This window comes from Mytilus trossulus, chromosome 3 (assembly GCF_036588685.1).
Source record: "Mytilus trossulus isolate FHL-02 chromosome 3, PNRI_Mtr1.1.1.hap1, whole genome shotgun sequence".
Lineage (NCBI taxonomy): Eukaryota > Metazoa > Mollusca > Bivalvia > Mytilida > Mytilidae > Mytilus > Mytilus trossulus.
Window position 1 is genome coordinate 37,902,004 of NC_086375.1, and position 21,908 is coordinate 37,923,911.

The 21,908-nt window shown below is 30.9% G+C and overlaps 2 long non-coding RNA genes across 3 annotated transcripts; both read left to right on the forward strand.

The window, feature by feature from the left end:
• The first annotated feature begins 2,677 nt into the window (after window positions 1–2,677).
• On the forward strand, window positions 2,678–5,211 carry LOC134711403 (uncharacterized). The gene is made up of 3 exons (XR_010106183.1): window positions 2,678–2,799; window positions 4,639–4,938; window positions 5,166–5,211. It is a non-coding gene; the product is annotated as an uncharacterized LOC134711403 (long non-coding RNA).
• A 138-nt stretch (window positions 5,212–5,349) lies between these two features.
• LOC134709404 (uncharacterized) lies at window positions 5,350–20,818 on the forward strand. Of its 2 annotated transcripts, XR_010105961.1 has the most exons (5): window positions 5,350–5,475; window positions 9,846–9,901; window positions 10,934–10,997; window positions 17,381–17,504; window positions 20,662–20,818. It is a non-coding gene; the product is annotated as an uncharacterized LOC134709404 (long non-coding RNA). The 2 variants fall into 2 exon arrangements; XR_010105960.1 differs by lacking the exons at window positions 5,350–5,475; window positions 9,846–9,901 and adding an exon at window positions 9,958–10,064.
• Window positions 20,819–21,908: the final 1,090 nt, after the last annotated feature.

The following is a 21,908-nucleotide window of genomic DNA, read 5'->3' on the forward strand; positions in this document are numbered from 1 at the left end:
TGTTTCGAACCTCTGAATATCTATCACCCCTCTGTATATCACCACTCTGTATATCTACCTGTGATCTGAATATCAATCACAACTTTGTCTATTATCAACCACCCTGTATATCTATAACCACTCTGTACACATATCACCACTGTGTATATCTATCACCCCTCTGAATACCAACACTCTGTATATCTACCTCTGATCTGAATAGCTATTACAACTTTGTCTATTATCAACCACCCTGTAAATCTATCACCACTCTGTATATCTATCACCAATCTGAATATCTATTACCACTCTGAATATCTATCACCACTCTGTATATCTATCACATCTCTAAATATTTAACACCACTCGTTATATCTATCACCACTTTGTATATCTATCACCAATCTGAATATCTATCACCACTATGTACATCCATCACCAGTTCACTGTGTATATCTTTCACACCTCTGAATATCTATCACACCTCTGAATAACTATCCCCCCTCTGAATATCTATCACCCCTCGGAAAACCACCACTCTGTATATCTACCTCTGATCTGCATATTAATCACAACTTTGTCTATTATCAACCACCCTGTATATCTATCACCACTATGTACACATATCACCACTGTGTATATATTACCACTCTGTGCATCTATCATCACTTTGTATATCTATCACCGCTCTGTACACATATCACCACTCTGTATATCTATCGACCCTCTAAATATATATCACCCCTCGGAAAACCCCCACTCTGTATATCTACCTCTGATCTGAATATTAATCACAACTTTGTCTATTATCAACCACCCTGTATATCTATAACCACTCTGTACACATATCACCACTGTGTATATCTATCACCCCTCTGAATACCAACACTCTGTATATCTACCTCTGATCTGAATAGCTATTACAACTTTGTCTATTATCAACCACCCTGTAAATCTATCACCACTCTGTATATCTATCACCAATCTGAATATCTATTACCACTCTGAATATCTATCACCACTCTGTATATCTATCACATCTCTGAATATTTAACACCACTCGTTATATCTATCACCACTTTGTATATCTATCACCAATCTTAATATCTATCACCACTATGTACATCCATCACCAGTCCACTGTGTATATCTATCGACCCTCTAAATATATATCACCCCTCGGAAAACCACCACTCTGTATATCTACCTCTGATCTGAATATTAGTCACAACTTTGTCTATTATCAACCACCCTGTATATCTATCACCACTCTGTACACATATCACCACTGTGTATATTCATCACCCCTCTGAATATCTATCACCCCTCTGAATACCAACACTCTGTAAATCTACCTCTGATCTGAATAGCTATTACAACTTTGTCTATTATCAACCACCCTTTAAATCTATCAACACTCTGTACATCTATTAACCCTCTGAATATCTAACACCACTATGTATATCTATCACCAATCTGTAAATCTATCACCACTCTGTATATCTATCACCACTCTATATGTGTATCACCAATGTATATATCTATCACCCCTCTGTATATCTGGGAACAGTCTTTTTTAAGAAAAGGTACACTTTCAAAAAATAAAGCTCGGCTAGTCTAACAGGCTAGGAAGGCCATGCTCTATGCATTGTGTAAAGCGAGAAGGCTTTGTTTACCAGTTGATATTTTGTTACAAATATTTGATGCAATGGTTGCACCTATATTGTTGTATGGTGCTCAAGTGTGGGGTTAGGGGTTACGAAAACAATGAAATTATTTAATCTTTGCAATAGAATTTTGCAAGTATATTTTAAAGATTAAAAAATGTACTCCAAATTGTATTGTTTAAATGTACTCCAAATTGTATTGTTTATGGAGAGCTTGGTAGAGAACCTATGCCTATTTGTATTAAAGCCAGAATGGTTGTCTTTTTGCAACTTATTTTAAATGGTAAAAAAAAGAAAATATCACGCACGATATGATATGTTATATAGACTTGACGAAGATGATGTGTATTACTCTAAATGGTTACCATGTATCAACGAAATTTTACTTGAATGTGGTTATAATCATTGTAGGAATAACCAAACTATGAAAAGAAATGTTATTCTGTCAAGACAAGTTAAACAGTTTATTCATGAAAAATTTATTGAAAATTGGAAAGCACAAATATTTAACTCACCTAAGTGTATTAATTATAGAAACGTAAGACTGAATTTGGTTTTGAGAAATATCTCTCTGTTTCCCCACCTGAAATGATGTATACTATTAATAAATTTAGATGTGGAAGTCACAAGTTGCCAATTGAAGCTGGTAGTGTTTGTTCTATTGATGGATCTGGGAAAAAAATGTGATCTGAGTGATAAAGAACAACTAGATTATGATACATATTTAATTGTAACTTTTTTAATGGAGTTCGTGTTGTTTCTTATTTATTATTTGTAACTGTTTATGTATAAAATGCCACGGTCTCTTAATTTCATGAGTCTTTAGGATAAAAAAAGATCTTTACAAGTCATTTTTATATCAAATGTATTATCACACCTTTTTATGCTCGATTTGAGATCTAAATTTTATTGTTAAAAAAGGCTAGCTGTGGTCAAATAAATTTTGTGAGCAGTTTTAATACCGAGGGTGTGTCTTATTTTGTGAGTTTTCATTGGTTTGGAGTTTTTAGACCCTTCATTGTTGACCAGTGGAAAACTTCCCGCCGAAGTGTTTCAAATAGCACTTTGTCTTCAAACGAACAAAATGGACACATGCAGTTTACAGAAGCAAAAGATTTGATTTGAACTGTTCGTGAAACCACACATACTCAAGGTAGATATTAACCCCTTGGTATTTTCCCAGATTATTTTCATTATTAAAAATATGGATCAAAACACGACTTTTGAAATCTTTTTCGAAAAATTAAGATATGATATAGAAGACTATCTGATGAAATTTTAAATAATAAGTTGGCTCGTGTTCATTGATCGTCCTGAATATGCATGAAATATTTGCCACTGGACACAAAGTAACCAACAATCAATCGTGTTCATTGACATCGGAATAAATAAAAAAAAAATTAAACTAGAGCATGCACTGGTTACTACAAAACAAGTGCCTGCGTCGATGCTGTAGCAAGTATCGTGATGATCATGTTTGAAAAGGTTGCACCAACTGAAAATGCAGATGGCATATTTTTGCTCAACTATCGATAGCAAAGATTTGAAAATATTTATTTTACTTTTTCGTATTTTACTGATACATGGAATTATATTTCAAGTTTACAGTTTTCAAGTTTATAGTAGATGCAGTCTATTTGTATTTTTATAAAGATGATAAAGCCATAGTTCAAAAAGTAGAAGACTTGATTCTCCATTATATTGTCCTTGATCCTCGATTTACTTACAGCCGTTTTGGTGGTAATAAATATTATGTACATGGTTTAATCTCAATTGTTTTAACACTTTTTTCACGTTTTTGTTATTGATCTGAGTAAAGTTCAGTTACATAATTTATTTGCAGTATGTCCTTTGTCAGTAGATATTTTTCTGCACAGCCAGTTACTAAAGTGTGAAATGAGTAGATTGTTGTGTAACACCTATATGGTCATGTGATCAAAAGGTTAGAATTTGAACCGATATATGGTCGTGTGATCAATAGGTTAGAATTAGAAGCCAAATCAGTTTAAATTGATTTTTACTTGGACAAAGACCTAGGCATTTTTATGCCCCACCTACGATGGTCCACTGAACATAGAAAATGAAAGTGCAAAGTTCAGGTTAAAGTTTTTAGTCAAGGTAGTTTTTGATGAAGTTAAACTGAGTCACATCTACTTGAAACTTAGTACACATGTTCCCTATGATATGATCTTTCTAATTTTAATGCCAAATTATAGTTTTGATCCCAATTTCATGGTCCACTGAACATAGAAAATGAAAGTGCAAAGTTCAGGTTAAAGTTTTTGGTCAAGGTAGTTTTTGATGAAGTTAAAGTCGCATCTACTTGAAACTTAGTACACATGTTCCCTATGATATGATCTTATTAATTTTAATTTCAAATTAAAGTTTTGACCCCAAGTACACGGTCCACTGAACATGGAAAATTATAGTGTGAGTGGGGCATCCGTGTACTATGAACACATTCTTGTTTCATTAGAATATTAGGGGACATGAAATATGTTTGAAAGAATTTTAAGGCAATTAATTGATTCAATGTGATCTGTGTTGGATTTTAGATTTTAAAAGTTCCAGAAAATTACTTTTGGAGAATTGAATGATTTCACTAATTTTTCATGTTGCATGTGAAATTACAATATGATGACTTTACCCCATTTCTTTAAGTTTATTGATTTATTAGAGTTGTTATGTTTTCAAGCTTTTACTCTTGTATAAACATCATCGAACTGTAACTATAAGTTCTGTAACCATGGTAAAATTCATGATTGATTGTGGGTGCATAACCCCCTGTGGCAAATATATCATGCATTTCAAGTTGAAAGATCCATGTAACTTGACCAGGTATTGCTTCCAAATAGTATCTACCTACAACAACAGGAATAGGGGACACATTCATGTATATGTCTAGGAGACTGACAGTGTACCAACTGAATTTGTTGGCAATACCTTCTGAATACATTTTTTATATAAAAGTTAATTACATTTGTTTTTTCAGAGAATTTACAAGACTATTATCCACAAAATGCAACAGTCTTATTTTGATGAATTGCTGAACCAGAGAAATGTGAAGACTTACAGACACCTAGACTGTATAGTCAACATAACAATGATTAGAGAATCAGACTACAGTGAATATTACAATGATTAGAAAATCAGACTAGAGTCAACATTACAATGATTAGAGAATCAGACTATAGTCAACATTACAATGATAATTTTGATTAGAAAATCAGCCAGCTGCATTTCATCAATCAGTTTATGATGAAGCTTTACAGCATTGGAAATGATTACTCAGGTATGTATTGGTTAAAATTTTGAGGTTTGTTTTATAGGATAATAGTGGTGTTTAATTTTATCTTTCTTGAAATAAATATATTAGAAATGAGGTGAAATATGGCATTGATTAAAGGAGATGTACCAAGGAAAACATGTGACTGAATAAACATTTTATTAAAAAAGGATGAACAATACAGTTTTGAGTTTCAATCCTTTCATATATTAAAATAAAATGAGATTTTGTAGGGACCAAACAACTGAGCAGAAAGAAGATCCGTATGACCTTGAAGAGTAAGCAATGGAGGTATATAATATGCAAGGTTCCTGATACAGTCACCGTAACTATCACCGTGGTCTGTGCGCATGCGCAAGAAACGCCCACTGAATTTCCCACTTTCATTTTTGAAAAATCTTCTATTTGGAGATAGATTTGTACGCATCTATTTACATTTTATCTGCGAAAGAAAATACACTTGCTCAGTTGCTGAAGTGGCTCTCTTTCTCGTCCTTAAGAGCACACATAACTTCTAAAACGTAAAAAAAAAACATGTGAAAGGTATGAAAAATAATGCATTGTAACAATGAAAACATACATCATCTTTAAATGCAAAATAACATTTTAAAGGAAAGGAGGCTTCACCCCCCCCCCCCCCCTTTTTCCTTTTCCAACTACAAAATGTGATCTGGTTCAAAAGAGCCGGACAATTAATACTTTTCATGTGTATGTGTCAGGTCAGTGTTCATAGGAGGTGGCCGAAATGATTTCTTGGGGAGTCCAGAAACTTTTAAAAAGATTGTTATGGATCGTGCATGTATGAGGGGGATAGGACCTTTATCGGGACACCAGGATTGGGTGTTTTTAGCTTCAGGATTTTGGGATTGACTATTTAGGTATCCAGGAATTCTATTTTTGAATTTCATGATGTAGGGATTTAAATTTATTTAAATAAGGGATCTCGGGATTTCATGTTTTTAAGCCCAGGATTTTGGGATCATGACCCCTCCTACCCCCTGTCATGTACATGTATGAGGGTGATACTTGTAATCCCCTGGGAATCTTGGTACCCCTGTCTTCACTAATAACCGTTAAAAAAAATTGCCAAATGACAATAGACAATATAGACAATAGACAATATTTTTATTATGACATTTATAACAGTAATTTTTTATCCTTGACGATAAAAAAGTACACATTCCTTTAGGCCATATTAAAATCAATTGTTTTTGACACAGTCAAGAGTGGATAAATATAGTATTGCACAAGATTTGGAGGTGAAATATATTTCTCTGTCTTTTCATGTCGTCAATGGGAATTTCAGATGAAAGCATGAAATTTTACGTCATAATCAAATATTGACTAATGAACAACTACAATGTAAGATCAAACTAACCACACCTAGATTAAATGAAAATAATCAACAGGTCGGGAATGCGATATATCGAGTTAAAAAATATTTATAATAAAAACAATATTTATAATAAAAAAATATTTATTTTTTATCACCAATGTAAACATACATGATATATATTACCATTGTATATATCTATCACCATTGCAAACATCTATCACCATTGCAAACATCTATCACCACTGTATATATCTATCATCCTACTGTTTTTATATCTCTCACCAATCTATATATCTATCACCTCACTTTATTTATCACTACACTATATCACCAATATATTAAAATCTCCACACTAAATATATCTATCACCACACTATATATTTATCACCACTCTATAAATCTATCAATCCATTGTATATATTTATCACCATTCTGCATTAATCACCACTTTATACAACACTGTATATATCTATCACCATGCTATCTATTTATCACCATTCTGTATCAATCGCCACTTTGTACAACACTCCCATATATATCTATCACCACACTATATGTTTATCGCCACTCTATAAATCTATTAACACACTGTATATATCCAAAACCACTGTATATATTTATCACCATTCTGTATTTATCACCACTTTGTACAATACTGTATATATATCTAACACCAAAGGTGTTTAATTCAGATCTTTCTATATATATTTTCCATTATTTATCACAATATATATCTATCACCATCTACAATATCTATCACTTTATCACTTTATCTCTCTATCACCATACTTTATATATATACCACTTCAGATATAGATATCCACTAACTATATATCTATGTCTTTACTATACATCTATCACCTCACTTAATCTATCACTACACTTTTGTATCATCAACATATTTATCCATCACCACTTTATATTAATATCACCACACTGAATATATATACATGTATTACCACTTTTTAAATCTATTACTGCTTTATAATTCAATCAACACACTGTATATAACTAAAAGCATTATATATAACTATCACTGTTCTGTATAAATACCAATTTGTACAATACTGTATATATTATCACCAAAAGATGTTTATATTTGTATCTCTCTGAATACCTTTTACACCATACTATAGTCATTAACTGCCTCCCTTTATATGTCTATGGCCTCACTGTTTATATTTATCGCCTCACTAGATTTCTTTTAGGTAGCTTCACATTTCTATCCCCACACTTCATATATCCATCACCTAACATTATACACCAATCAATGAATCACCTCACATTTTTCTCTTTCACCACACTATATATATATACATCACCACTCTTTATAAAGCTGTCACCACACTTTATATCTAACAACTCACCTTATTTATCTATCACATCACAGTTTTACCTGTCATCTCTCTTTATATTTATATTAACATATTGAATATATCTATCACCTCTCTTTATATATATATATATATATATATATATCGCCACACTAATAATCTATTACTTCTCTATACTTCTATCGATACATTTTTTATATTTATCACCATTCTGTATAAAATCATGACTTTATACAATGTTATACATATTTACCATAAAAGATGTTTATATTTTTATTTATTACCACTCTATGTATATATCTATGACCTCACTGTATATATAGACTATCAACTCTCTAATTATATATCACCATATTAATAAATATAAATCACCTCAATAGAAATCTATATCACCACACTTTATGTATCTATCACCACACGTTATATCTACCACCACACTATATACATCTATCACCACATTATCACCACACTATATACATCTATCACAACACTATATACATCTATCACCACACTTTATATATCTATCACCTAACTTTATATATCTATCACCTAACTTTATACATCTTTCACTTAACTGATCATATATCACCACACTTTATGTATCTATCACTACACTATACATCTATCATCTAACTGATCATGTGTCACCACACTTTATGTATCTATAACCACACTTTATACATCTATCACCCTACTAATCATATGTTACAACACTTTATATATCTATCACCACACTTTATATATCTATCACCTCACTATATACATCTATCACCTAACTGATCATATGTCACCACACTTTATGTATCTATCGCCACACTTTAAATATCTATCACCTAACTCATCATATGTCACAAAACTTTATGTATCTATCACCACACTTTATGTATCTATCACCACACTATATACATCTATTACCTAACTGATCATATGTCACAACACTTTATGTTTCTATCACCACACTTAATGTATCTATCACCACACTTTATGTATCCATCACCACACTTTATGTATCTAACACATATCTGATCATATGTCACAACACTTGATATATCTATCATCACACTTTATATTTCTATCACCACACTTTTTATATCTTTCACCTCACTATATACATTTATCACCTAACTGGTCTTATGTCACCACACCTCATATATCTACCACCTCACCTTATTTATCTATCACATCACACTTTTACCTATCATCTCTTTTTATATTTATATCAACATATTGAATATATCTATCACCTCTCTTTATATATATATATATACAACCTGCTAAACATCAACCCAGCAATGTTAGATCTGTAAATTTGCTTTCGCAAATTTTTTGTTCTTCCCTTGTCGGGATTCGAACCCATGCTACATAGATATCGTGACACCAAATGGCCTGCACTGCAGCCGTCCCGTTAGACCACACGACCACCTGGGCTTCACAAAAATAAAGCTTTCGGTGGCCGTGTGTTACCTTTCCTCGTCAGTTTTAATCTAGCAGCGTACTACAATACATGAATATATATATATAAGTCGCCACACAAATAATCTATTACTTCTTTATACTTCTATCAATACATTTTTTTATATTTATCACCATTCTGTATAAAATCACGACTTTATACAATGTTATACATATTTACCATAGAAGATGTTTATATTTTTATTTATTACAACTGTATGTTTATATCTATGACCTCACTGTATATATAGACTATCAACTCTCTAAATATATATCACCATATTGATAAATATAAATCACCTCAATAGAAATCTATATCACCTTACTATATATCATCTCTGTACTAAATTTATCTATCACCACACTATTTATTTATCATTACACTTTTTATTCTATCACCAAACTGAATACATCTACATTGTTCAAATCTATCACCACATGTTACATTTCTATCACCACACTTTCTTTATCCATCACCACACTCCCAATAGCTATCATTACTATATGTATTTCTATCACCACATACTGTATATCTATTTTTACACTATTCACACTATGCAATTATCACCACAATCTAAAAAATAAAATTTGTCTTTCCTTGTACTATATAGATCTATTACATATTTTTTTTTATATATTAAAGATTCGTATATCCATATGTTAAAAAGTTAAAAAACAGCTTTGATATATGTTAACAAGTAATGGGCTTTATATAACAGTTTGTTGATATGGTAGAATGTATTTTGATTTACTGAATTTGTAATGTTATTTTTTTATATGAATTTTTTCAGATTGCTATTCTACAATGGACCTTGATAAATTATGATGGAAAGGAAGTAATACAAAGGTACACATCAAGAAGAAAACTGCTTCTCATTTTGATTATTCATTTTAATCATGCAAAACTTGCCAGAATATTCATCATATTTGGAAGAAGAAGAAGCTATGCCATGAAAAAACTGCTTCAAATACAGTTGGTGTATCTAGAGGAAAGAAATGGATTGATTCAGGTTTTTTTTTATTAGCTACCAACTATCCTGATTATATTGGATATCCCCACACTATATATATCAACAACCACACTGTATATATATAACAACACTAATAGTACATATAACTACACTTAACATGTATATCATTCAACACACAATTGATACTTGTCACCCCTATATATCCATCACCACTTTGTTAATATGTCTACCACTACACTGGTTAAACCAATCACCACACTGTTTATATTTGTCACCACACAGTATATATGTATACCTCCACTTTGCTTATATATCATAAGTTATATATAATCGCTATTCTGTATATTCTTCACCGCACTATATTAAAAAATTACAATATATATTCGTTTAAACATCAACCCCACAATGTTATATCTGTAAATTTGCTATATATATATATATGTCCTCACTTATCACCACTCTACTGTATATCTATGTATCACCACTTTATCATATTTATATTTATAAATTACCACACTATATATCTTTCACCACCTCATCTTGATATATATAATTAAACCCTTAAAAGTAAACAAAACAGTAATGAAGTAATTATTTATAAATATTTTGGTTAACCTTCATCAGTATGATCATAATGTAAAATGAATCACATCAATCTTCTTTGATTAGATTATAACAATTTTGAAATTTATACAATAAAACAGTTAATACCGTATAACTAAGTTGTAAAACTTGTACAATACTAAAATTTAACTAAGGTTATATAGCTTCTTAATTTTTTTAAATTTTAAAACGGTACAGAAATTCCAACAAATTCTGCTTTTCCATTGATATATGTTTGTATAAGCTTGTAAACCTATAATGACTTCATGTAGGAATTATTATTTATATTTTGATTTTTCTTACAGAGATACAAAACACGATTTTAAAAGGACAAAGATGTAATGGGTGAAAATGGAAGAAAAGAAAAAGGTATATTTAATTTCAAATAAAATAACAAGTATAATTTAATGATTTATAACAAAGAAGCACTCAGCAATTCTGTTTATAGTGATGGTGAAGGGTTTGTTAGAAAATAATTATTAGGAAAACTGCTACAGCATATCACACAATATTTATATCAATGACTTTTCTACATTCTTGTAATCATGCACATGTATTATGTAAATAAAAATAGGAATATGGTATAATAAATGTTGGTCAAACATCCTTATTGAATACATGTATATATCCTTTAGTAACAAATTTATATAGTGATTATTTTAACACATGAAATTTCATTTTTATCATACCACACACTGCATATCTATTGCTACAGTCTCTATATCTATTACCATACTCTCAATATCTATCACTTCAGTCTGTTACTTTATTCAGCCTTTTAAACTTTTTTGGATTCCAGCGTCACTGATGAGTCTTTTGTAGATGAAACATGTGTCTGGCATATATACAAACTTTAGTCCTGGTATCTATGATGAATGTATTTGTATATTACCACATTATAAACACCTATCACCTTACTATCAGCTCATGGTATATATCAATCACCACACTCTATAATTATCATCATACTGTCTTTATCTACCCCTACAGTCTCTATGTGTATCACTACATTATATATACCTATCACCTCACATATCAACCACCACTCCCTATATCTATACCTATACTCTCTATAGCTATCCCAACAGTCTCTTTGTATGTCACCACATAATATACACCTATCACCTAAGTTTAAATACCTATCACCTCAATTAATGTATCAATCATCACACTCTCTATATATATACCTATCTATACCTATACTCTCTATATCTATCCCAAAAGTCTCTATGTATATCTCCTTATTGCCTCACCTATCAACTTACTTAAGATACCTTTAACCTCACATTATGCATCAATCACCACACTCTATAATAATCACATACTCTCTATATATATCCCCACAGTATCTATATATACCACCACATTATATACACCTATTACTTACTTTAAATACCCATCATCTTGCCTTATGTATCAATCACCTCACACAATATATTTATAATCTCACTGTTTATATGTAAACCTCTATTGATATATCTTTGACGTGACTATATATGTAACTCAACAAATAATACATCTAACACATTTCTTTTAATATCTGTAACCTTACTTGATACATTTATAACCTTACTTGATACATTTATCACCTTGCTTGATACATTTATCACCTCACTTTATATATTTAGCACTTCGCTATAGCTATATATATTAATGTCCTAACTCTCTCTCTATATATATATATATATATCTCACCTCATTTTATATATCTATCCAATAACTTTATGTATTTATCACCTAACTTTATGCATTTATCACTTTATACATCTGTCACCACACTGTATATCTGTCAACACACTTTGTATTTCTATCAAAACACTTTATATATCTATCACCACACTTTACAGATCTATCACCACACCTTATATATCTATCATCACACTTTATATATCTATCACCTCACTATAGCTATATACATCTATCATCTAACTGATCATATGTCACCACAATTTATGTATCTATCACTTCATGTTATGTATCTATCACCATACTATATACATCTATCATCACCTTTTATAAATCTATCACCACACTTTATATATCTATAACCACAATTTATATATCTATCACCTATCTTTATATATCTATCACCTAACTTTATACATCTTTCATTTAACTGATCATATATCACCACACTTTATGTATCTATCACCTCACTATACATCTATCACCTAACTGATCATGTGTCACCACACTTTATGTATCTATAACCACACTTTATACATCTATCACCCAAATAATCATAATTCACAACATTTTATGTATCTATCACAACACTCTGTATATCTATCACCTCACTATATACTTCTATCACCTTACTAATCATATGTCACCACACTTTATGTATCTATTACCACACTTTATATATTTATCACCACACTTTATTTATCTATCACCACACTTTATATATATATCACCTAACTCATCATTTGTGTCCAAACTTTATGTATCTATTACCTCACTTTATATATCTATCACCTATCTGATCATATGTCACCACACTTTATGTATCTATCACCACACTTTATATATCTATCACCTAACTAATCATATGTCACCACACTTTATGTATCTATCACCACACTTTATATATCTATCACCACACTTTATATATCTATCACCACACTTTATATATCTATCACCTCAATATTTACATTTCTCATCTAACTGACCATATGTCACCACACTTTATGTATCTATCACCACACTTTATGTATCTATCACCACACTTAATATATCTATCACCACACTTTACATATCTATCACCACAATTTATATATCTATCACCACACTTTTATATTTCTATAACCTAACTTTATACATCTTTCACAAAACTGATCATATATCACCACACTTTATGTATCTATAACCACACTTTATACATCTATCACCCTACTATTCATATGTCACAACACTTTATGTATCTATCACCACACTTTGTATATCTGTCACCTCACTATATATTTCTATCACCTAACTAATCATATGTTACCACACTTTATGTATCTATCACCTAACTCATCATATGTCACAACACTTTATATATCTATTACCACACTTTGTATATCTATCACCTCACTTTATACTTCTATCACCTAACTGATCATATGTCACCACACTTTATGTATCTATTACCACACTTTATACATCTATTACCTAACTAATCATATGTCAACACACTTTATGTTTCTATCACCTCACTGTATATATCTATCACCACACTTAATACATCTTAACCCTACTATTCATATGTCACAACACTTTTTGTATCTACTCCCTTACTTTATATATCTACTCCCTTACTTTATATATCTATCACCACACTTTATATATCTATCACCACACTTTATACATCTATCACCTCACTATATACATCTATTACCCTACTATTCATATGTCACAACACTTTATGTATCTATCACCTCACTTTATATATCTATCACCTATCTGATCATATGTCACCACACTTTATGTATCTATCACCACACTTTATATATCTATCACATAACTAATCATATGTCATCACACTTTATGTATCTATCACCACACTTTGTATATCTATCACCTCACTTTATACTTCTATCACCTAACTGATCATATGTCACCACACTTTATGTATCTATTACCACACTTTATACATCTATTACCTAACTAATCATATGTCACCACACTTTATGTTTCTATCACCTCACTTTATATATCTATCACCACACTTTATACATCTTAACCCTACTATTCATATGTCACAACACTTTTTGTATATACTCCCTTACTTTATATATCTATCACCACTCTTTATATATATATCACCACACTTTATACATCTATCACCTCACTATATACATCTATTACCCTACTATTCATATGTCACAACACTTTATGTATCTATCACCTCACTTTATATATCTATCACCTCACTATATACATCTATAACCTAACTAATCATATGTCACCACACTTTATGTATCTATTACCACACTTTATATATCTATCACCTATCTGATCATATGTCACAACACTTTATATATCTATCACTACACTTTACTTTTATCACCTAACTAATCATATGTTACCACACTTTACATATCTATCACCACACTTTATATATCTATCACCACACTTTATACATCTATCACCTCACTATATACATCTATTACCCTACTATTCATATGTCACAACACTTTATGTATCTATCACCACACTTTATATATTTATCAACTCATTATATACATCTATCATCTAACTGATCATATGTCACCACAATTTATGTATCTATCACTTCATGTTATGTATCTATCACCACACTATATACATCTATCATTACCTTTTATAAATCTATCACCACACTTTACATATCTATAACCACAATTTATATATCTATCACCTATCTTTATATATCTATAACCACAATTTATATATCTATCACCTATCTTTATATATCTATCACCTAACTTTATACATCTTTCATTTAACTGATCATATATCACCACACTTTATGTATCTATCACCTCACTATACATTTATCACCTAAATGATCATGTGTCACCACACTTTATGTATCTATAACCACACTTTATACATCTATCACCCAAATAATCATAATTCACAAAACTTTATGTATCTATCACCACACTTTGTATATCTATCACCTCACTATATACTTCTATCACCTTACTAATCATATGTCACCACACTTTATGTATCTATTACCACACTTTATATATCTATCACCACACTTTATTTATCTATCACCTAACTCATCATATGTATTCAAACTTTATGTATCTATCACCACACTTTATATATCTATCACCTAACTAATCATATGTTACCACACTTTATGTATCTATCACCACACTTTATATATCTATCACCACACTTTATATATCTATCACCAAACTTTATATATCTATCACCTCAATTTATACATTTATCATCTAACTGATCATATGTCACCACACTTTATGTATCTATCACCACACTTAATATATCTATCAACACACTTTACATATCTATCACCACAATTTATGTATCTATCACCACACTTTTATATTTCTATCACCTAACTTCATACATCTTTCACAAAACTGATCATATATCACCACACTTTATGTATCTATTACCACACTTTATACATCTATTACCACACTTTATATATCTATCACCACACTTTATATATCTATCAACTCATTATATACATCTATTACCTAACTGGTCATATGTCACCACACTTTATGTTTCTATCACCACACTTTATGTATCTATCACCACACTTTATATATCTAACACGTATCTGATCATATGTCACAACACTATGTATATCATAACAGTTTCCATGTTTATCTCCGCATTATACAGAAGCTACCCCTTTACTTTATATATCTATCATCACACTTTATATATCTATCAACACACTTTATATATCTTTCACCGCACTATACATCTATCACCTAACTGGTCATAACTATAATTTAAAACCAACCTTTATATATATATATTACCTCACTTTATATATCAATGTCCTCATTTTATTGATGTATCACCTCATTGCTAATATCTTATTGGCCTGACTGTCAATATTTTTCTTCTTTCTCACTTTATATATGTAGTCCCTCCTCATATGAATCTGTCACCTCTCTGAAAATATCTTGATGACATCATTGTAAATGTTCTTTCCACCAGACACTTATCTATGACCAAACTATTTATATCTATTACCTCACTATTTATCTATAACCAAACTATTTATTTCTCTATTCTTACTATATATCTATTACCTCACTTGTTACATTTATCATCTCACTTTATATATTTATCACTTCACTATAAGCTATGACCTCACTATATACATGTACATACATATCAATCACATCACTTTATTCATCTATCACCTCACTTTAAACATGTATCACCTCACTTTAAACATGTATCACTGCACTTTATGTATCTATCACCTCACTCTATATATCTATCACCTCAATTTGTATATCTATCTCCTCATTTTATGTAAGTTAGACATCATTTCATATATCTATCACCTTATTTAATATATTTATCACCACACTGTACATATATTACTACATTTTATATCTCTATCACCTAACTTTATACATATATCACCACACTGTGTATCTGTCACCACAATTTTTATATCTCTCACCTTAATTTATATATCTATCTCCTCAGTTTATATATGTATGACCTCCCTGAAAATATCTTATTGACCTCACTGTTGATTTTTTTTCATCACATTTTATATATATTTTTTTATATATGTATCCCCTGCACATATGTATCTATTAACTCACTACACTGTTTAAATCAATCACAACACCATTGATATATGTCACCACACAGTATGTATATATATATATCATCCTTTTGTTTATATATCATCACACTGTATATATCATACTACTGTTATGTGTATCCTTCACCTTATGTATATACACATAACCCAACTATAACTAAGTCCACAATTATCACCAATCTATATCTATTTATCACCATCTTATCATATTTATAGTAGCACAACGATTACATCTATCATCATTCTTTTTCTGTTTTTCACTAGACGATATACTATTGTTGTATCTTCTATAAGTGAGAGAAATGGACTGGTCATTGTATAATTTACAGTGGAAGATTATATGCAGATATGCAATGTCCACTGAGATATGTTTGTATAAGATTGTACTCTTATCATGTAGCAATTATAAAATTGATTATTTATATTTGTGTTCTTCTGACAGAAATACCAAACAAGATTTTCCAGGGATTTACAGGTCATTGGTGAAAATTGAAGAAAAGATAAATGAAATAACAAAAATAGTTAAATGATTTACAACCAAGCAGCACTCAGCAATAGTGATGATGGTAAAGTATTTTTTTTATAAAAAATGATACTCAATAACAGATAAATAGTGTGGTGGTTGATAATTTACTCCATTGCTGCAGTCGCTGTAGTCATCACCACACTCTCCATATCTATCACAACAGTGTCATACCATGATTATCTATCACTACAATCTTCATAACTATGCCTACAATCATGTATATCATAACAGTTTCCATGTATATCTCCCCATTATACAGAAGCTACCCCCTTACTTTATTTATCAATCACCTCACTTTATATATCAATCACCACACTCTCTATATCTATCCTCATACTATCCTCATACTCTCTATATACACCCCAAATGTCTTTCTGTATATCTCCACTTAATAAACACCTATCACCTTACTTTATTTATCAATCACCTCATTTTATAAATCAATCACCTCACTTTATAAATCAATCACCACACACACTCTCTATATCTATCCCCCACTCTCTATATTTACCCCAAAAGTCTGTATATTTCCACAAAATAAACACCTATCACCTTACTTTATTTATCAATCACCTCACTTTATATATCAATCACCACACTCTTTAATCTATCCCCATAATCTCTATATCTACCCCTTAAGTCTGTCTGTATATCTCCACAAATTAACCACCTATCACCTCACCTTATTTATCAATCACCTCACTTTTATATCAATCACCTCACTTTATATATCAATCACCACACTCTTTATAATTATCCCCATACTCTCTATATCCACCCCGAATGTCTTTTTGTATATCTCCACTTAATAAAAGCATATCACCTTACTTTATTTATCAATCATCTCATTTTATAAATCAATCACCTCACTTTATAAATCAATCACCACATACACTCTCTATATATATCCCCCACTCTCTATATTTGCCCCAAAAGTCTGTATATTTCCACAAAATAAACACCTATCACCTTACTTTATTTATCAATCACCTCACTTTATATATCAATCACCACACTCTTTAATCTATCCCCATAATCTCTATATCTACCCCTTAAGTCTGTCTGTATATCTCCACAAATTAACCACCTATCACCTCACCTTATTTATCAATCACCTCACTTTATATATTAATCACCACACTCTTTATAATTATCCCCATACTCTCTATATCCACCCCGAATGTCTTTTTGTATATCTCCACTTAATAAAAGCCTATCACCTTACTTTATTTATCAATCACCTCATTTTATAAATCAATCACCACACACACACTCTCTATATCTGCCCTGAAAGTCTCTTTGTATATTTTCTCGAAATAAACACCTATCACCTTACTTAATTTATCAATCACCTCACTTTATATCTCAATCACCACACTCTCTATAATTATCCCCATCATCTCTGTGTCTATCACCACATTCTCTATGTCACTCACCACACACTCTTTATCTATGCCCATACTCTAGATATCTTTTCCCCACAGTCTCTAAGTGTATGACCACATTATAAACACCTATCACCTTACCTTATTTATCCATCACCTCACTTTATATATCAATCACCACACAATATCTATATCTATCCTTATACTCTCCATTTCTATCCCAACAGTCTCTATGTTTATGACCACATTATAAAGACCTATCACCTTACTTTACATACTTTCACCTACCATAAATTATCAATGACCACACACTCTCTATATCTACCCTAAAAGTCTCTATGTATATCTCCACATATTAAACACCTATCACCTTACTTTATTATTCAATCACCATACTTTATATATCAATCACCACACCCTCTCTATATATATCCCCATACTCTCGATATATACCTCAAACTTTCTCTATGTATATCTGCACATAATAAACATATATCACCTTACTTTATTTATCAATCACCTCACTTCATATATCAATCACCACACACTCTCTATATCTATCCCCATACTCTCAACATCTCTCCCCACAGTCTCCATGGTTTATGACCACATCATAAACACATATCACCTTACTTTTTTTTACCAATCACCTCACTTTATATATCAATCACCACACACATTCTATATCTATGCCCATGCTATCCATATCTATCAACACAGTACCTTTATTTATGTCCACATTATAAACACATATCACCTTACTTTACATACTTTCACCTCACATGAATTACCAATGACCACACACTCTCTATATCTATCCCAATTAACCCTATATCTACCCCAAAATTCTCTATGTACATCTCCACACAATATACCCTATCACCTTACTAAAAATACCAATCACCTCACCTTGCAAATCAATCACCTCATTTTATATGTTTCACCTCACTCAAAATATCTATCACCTTACTCTTTAGATTTTCACCTCAATTGATATATTATGTCTATCACACCACTGGGTATATCTCTCAAAGCCCTGTTTATACCAATTTGAAAGTGGATTAGCATGAAACAATCCTGGTTGAAATGAAATAATTTAAAAGAAATGTTTTTAAAGAATAACTGCTTCAACATATTATGCAATATTATATGTAAATATCATGTTAGGTGTCTTTTCAATAAAAGCAGCAAATATGGTATACTAACTGTCTGTCAATGATTCTAACATTCATGATGAGTAAACCTAATAAATATATTGTTTCGGTGTTATTGTACATTGTCGACATAATACATCTGCTGGCACACACATAATGTATATACCACCACATATTATGTATCTACTGCCACACATAATATATAATTATGACCACATATAATATATCTACTGCCACACATAATCAATAACCACACTGTATAAATCTGTCCTCACAGTCTGTATATCTATCACCACACTATGTTTGTCTATCACCACACTATTGTCTCTCACCACTTTATGTTTATCTATCACCACACTATGTTTGTCTATCACAACACTTTTTCTTTTAATCATCACAGTTGTAAATCAAAGGAAAGTAATTACCCAAGAAAAAAATGATTTGAACTTTTCATTTAAATGATTGGTCTCACACGTGAATTGAATTTCTGCATTATAAGTTTTACATTTTGATACTATCTTGGGATTCTGCCATTGCAATGGTGAAACATCATATTTGTCTTTAGATATAAAGTAAATAACAACTGTTTGAAGCTTTTAAATTTTGTATTGTTTTGGAATAATCATTTGGTCAACTGAACCATATTGTTATTTTTTAGGTTAAACAAGATCTAGTGCCTACCACACAGTTAAGAAAGCATGAGAGACAAGAATGTCTACAGAACAGAGGAGACTATTTTTACTGCACTTAGATTTGTGTTTTAGTTATATTCAATTAGTATTAAAGAGCTACGTACAATAAATCATGTTATATTATGTTCTTAGATACTTTATGTCATTTTTCCTTCTCATGCTTGGGGTTCTTTGCCAAAATGGGATACTCCTAGTAAAGTGAAAAATGCATATCTTTTTTTAACCTTTTTTCTAACATGTGTATCTGTAACAACTAGAAATTTCAGAAGCAGTTTTAATATGCCTTTATACTTGATTACCTTTAAACTGAATGTAGCTCCTAGTTAAGTTAGTGTTTAGAATTCATTTTATAGGGGAGTCATAATCAGTGCCAAACAATTATTATTGATGGAGTTATTCCCCTTGGATATATAAATCATATGAAAAATTGCATGGAAAGCTTTTTCAAATCTACATCATTCATAGGATTGCTACGAAATTCATATTGAAGGTTTATCTTAGCAATAATTGGGGTTAGTTTGAAATTCATTTCAATTAATCCACTATTTCTCCATGAGTAATGTCCCTTGGAAATGTAAATTATATAGGAAATTGCCTTACACATGTTTTATATCAAAAGCACTTTTGGCAATTACAGAATGATTTTACACCAGACTAAACTGGATTGATTTTAACCTACTCACTTTCTGAATGTGTTGACCCCAAGTTTTCTACACTAATGACATGGCTGGTTGTGTTCCTTTGAACTAAAGTATACAATATGGTATGTGTTTTGCCATTTTTGAAAGTCTCCATTGGATAGTTATCTTCTTGATAATCATACCACATTTCAAGTGTTTAATTTTTAAGCATGTGTGAAACAATTTTAAGTTGAAAGATTACTTCTAGATTTTCTTCATGTATTAGAATAACACATGATATGGGTATTCTTCCATGACACAAAATAAGAACATGCACAGCAAAAAGAATATGCTTCATTTGTATGAAGTAAAATAACAAAATTACAGAGCTCCTAGGAAAAGCAGAAACGGTAAGTTCCTGATCAAATGGCAAAATCAAATGATAAAATACATCAAATGAATAAACAGCAACTGTTATATTCCTGACTTTGTACCTGCATTCTTAAATGCAAAAAATGGTGGATTTAACCTGGCTTTATAGCGCTTGTATGACTGTCACATCAAATTCCATTTATGTATAACGATGTTTGAAA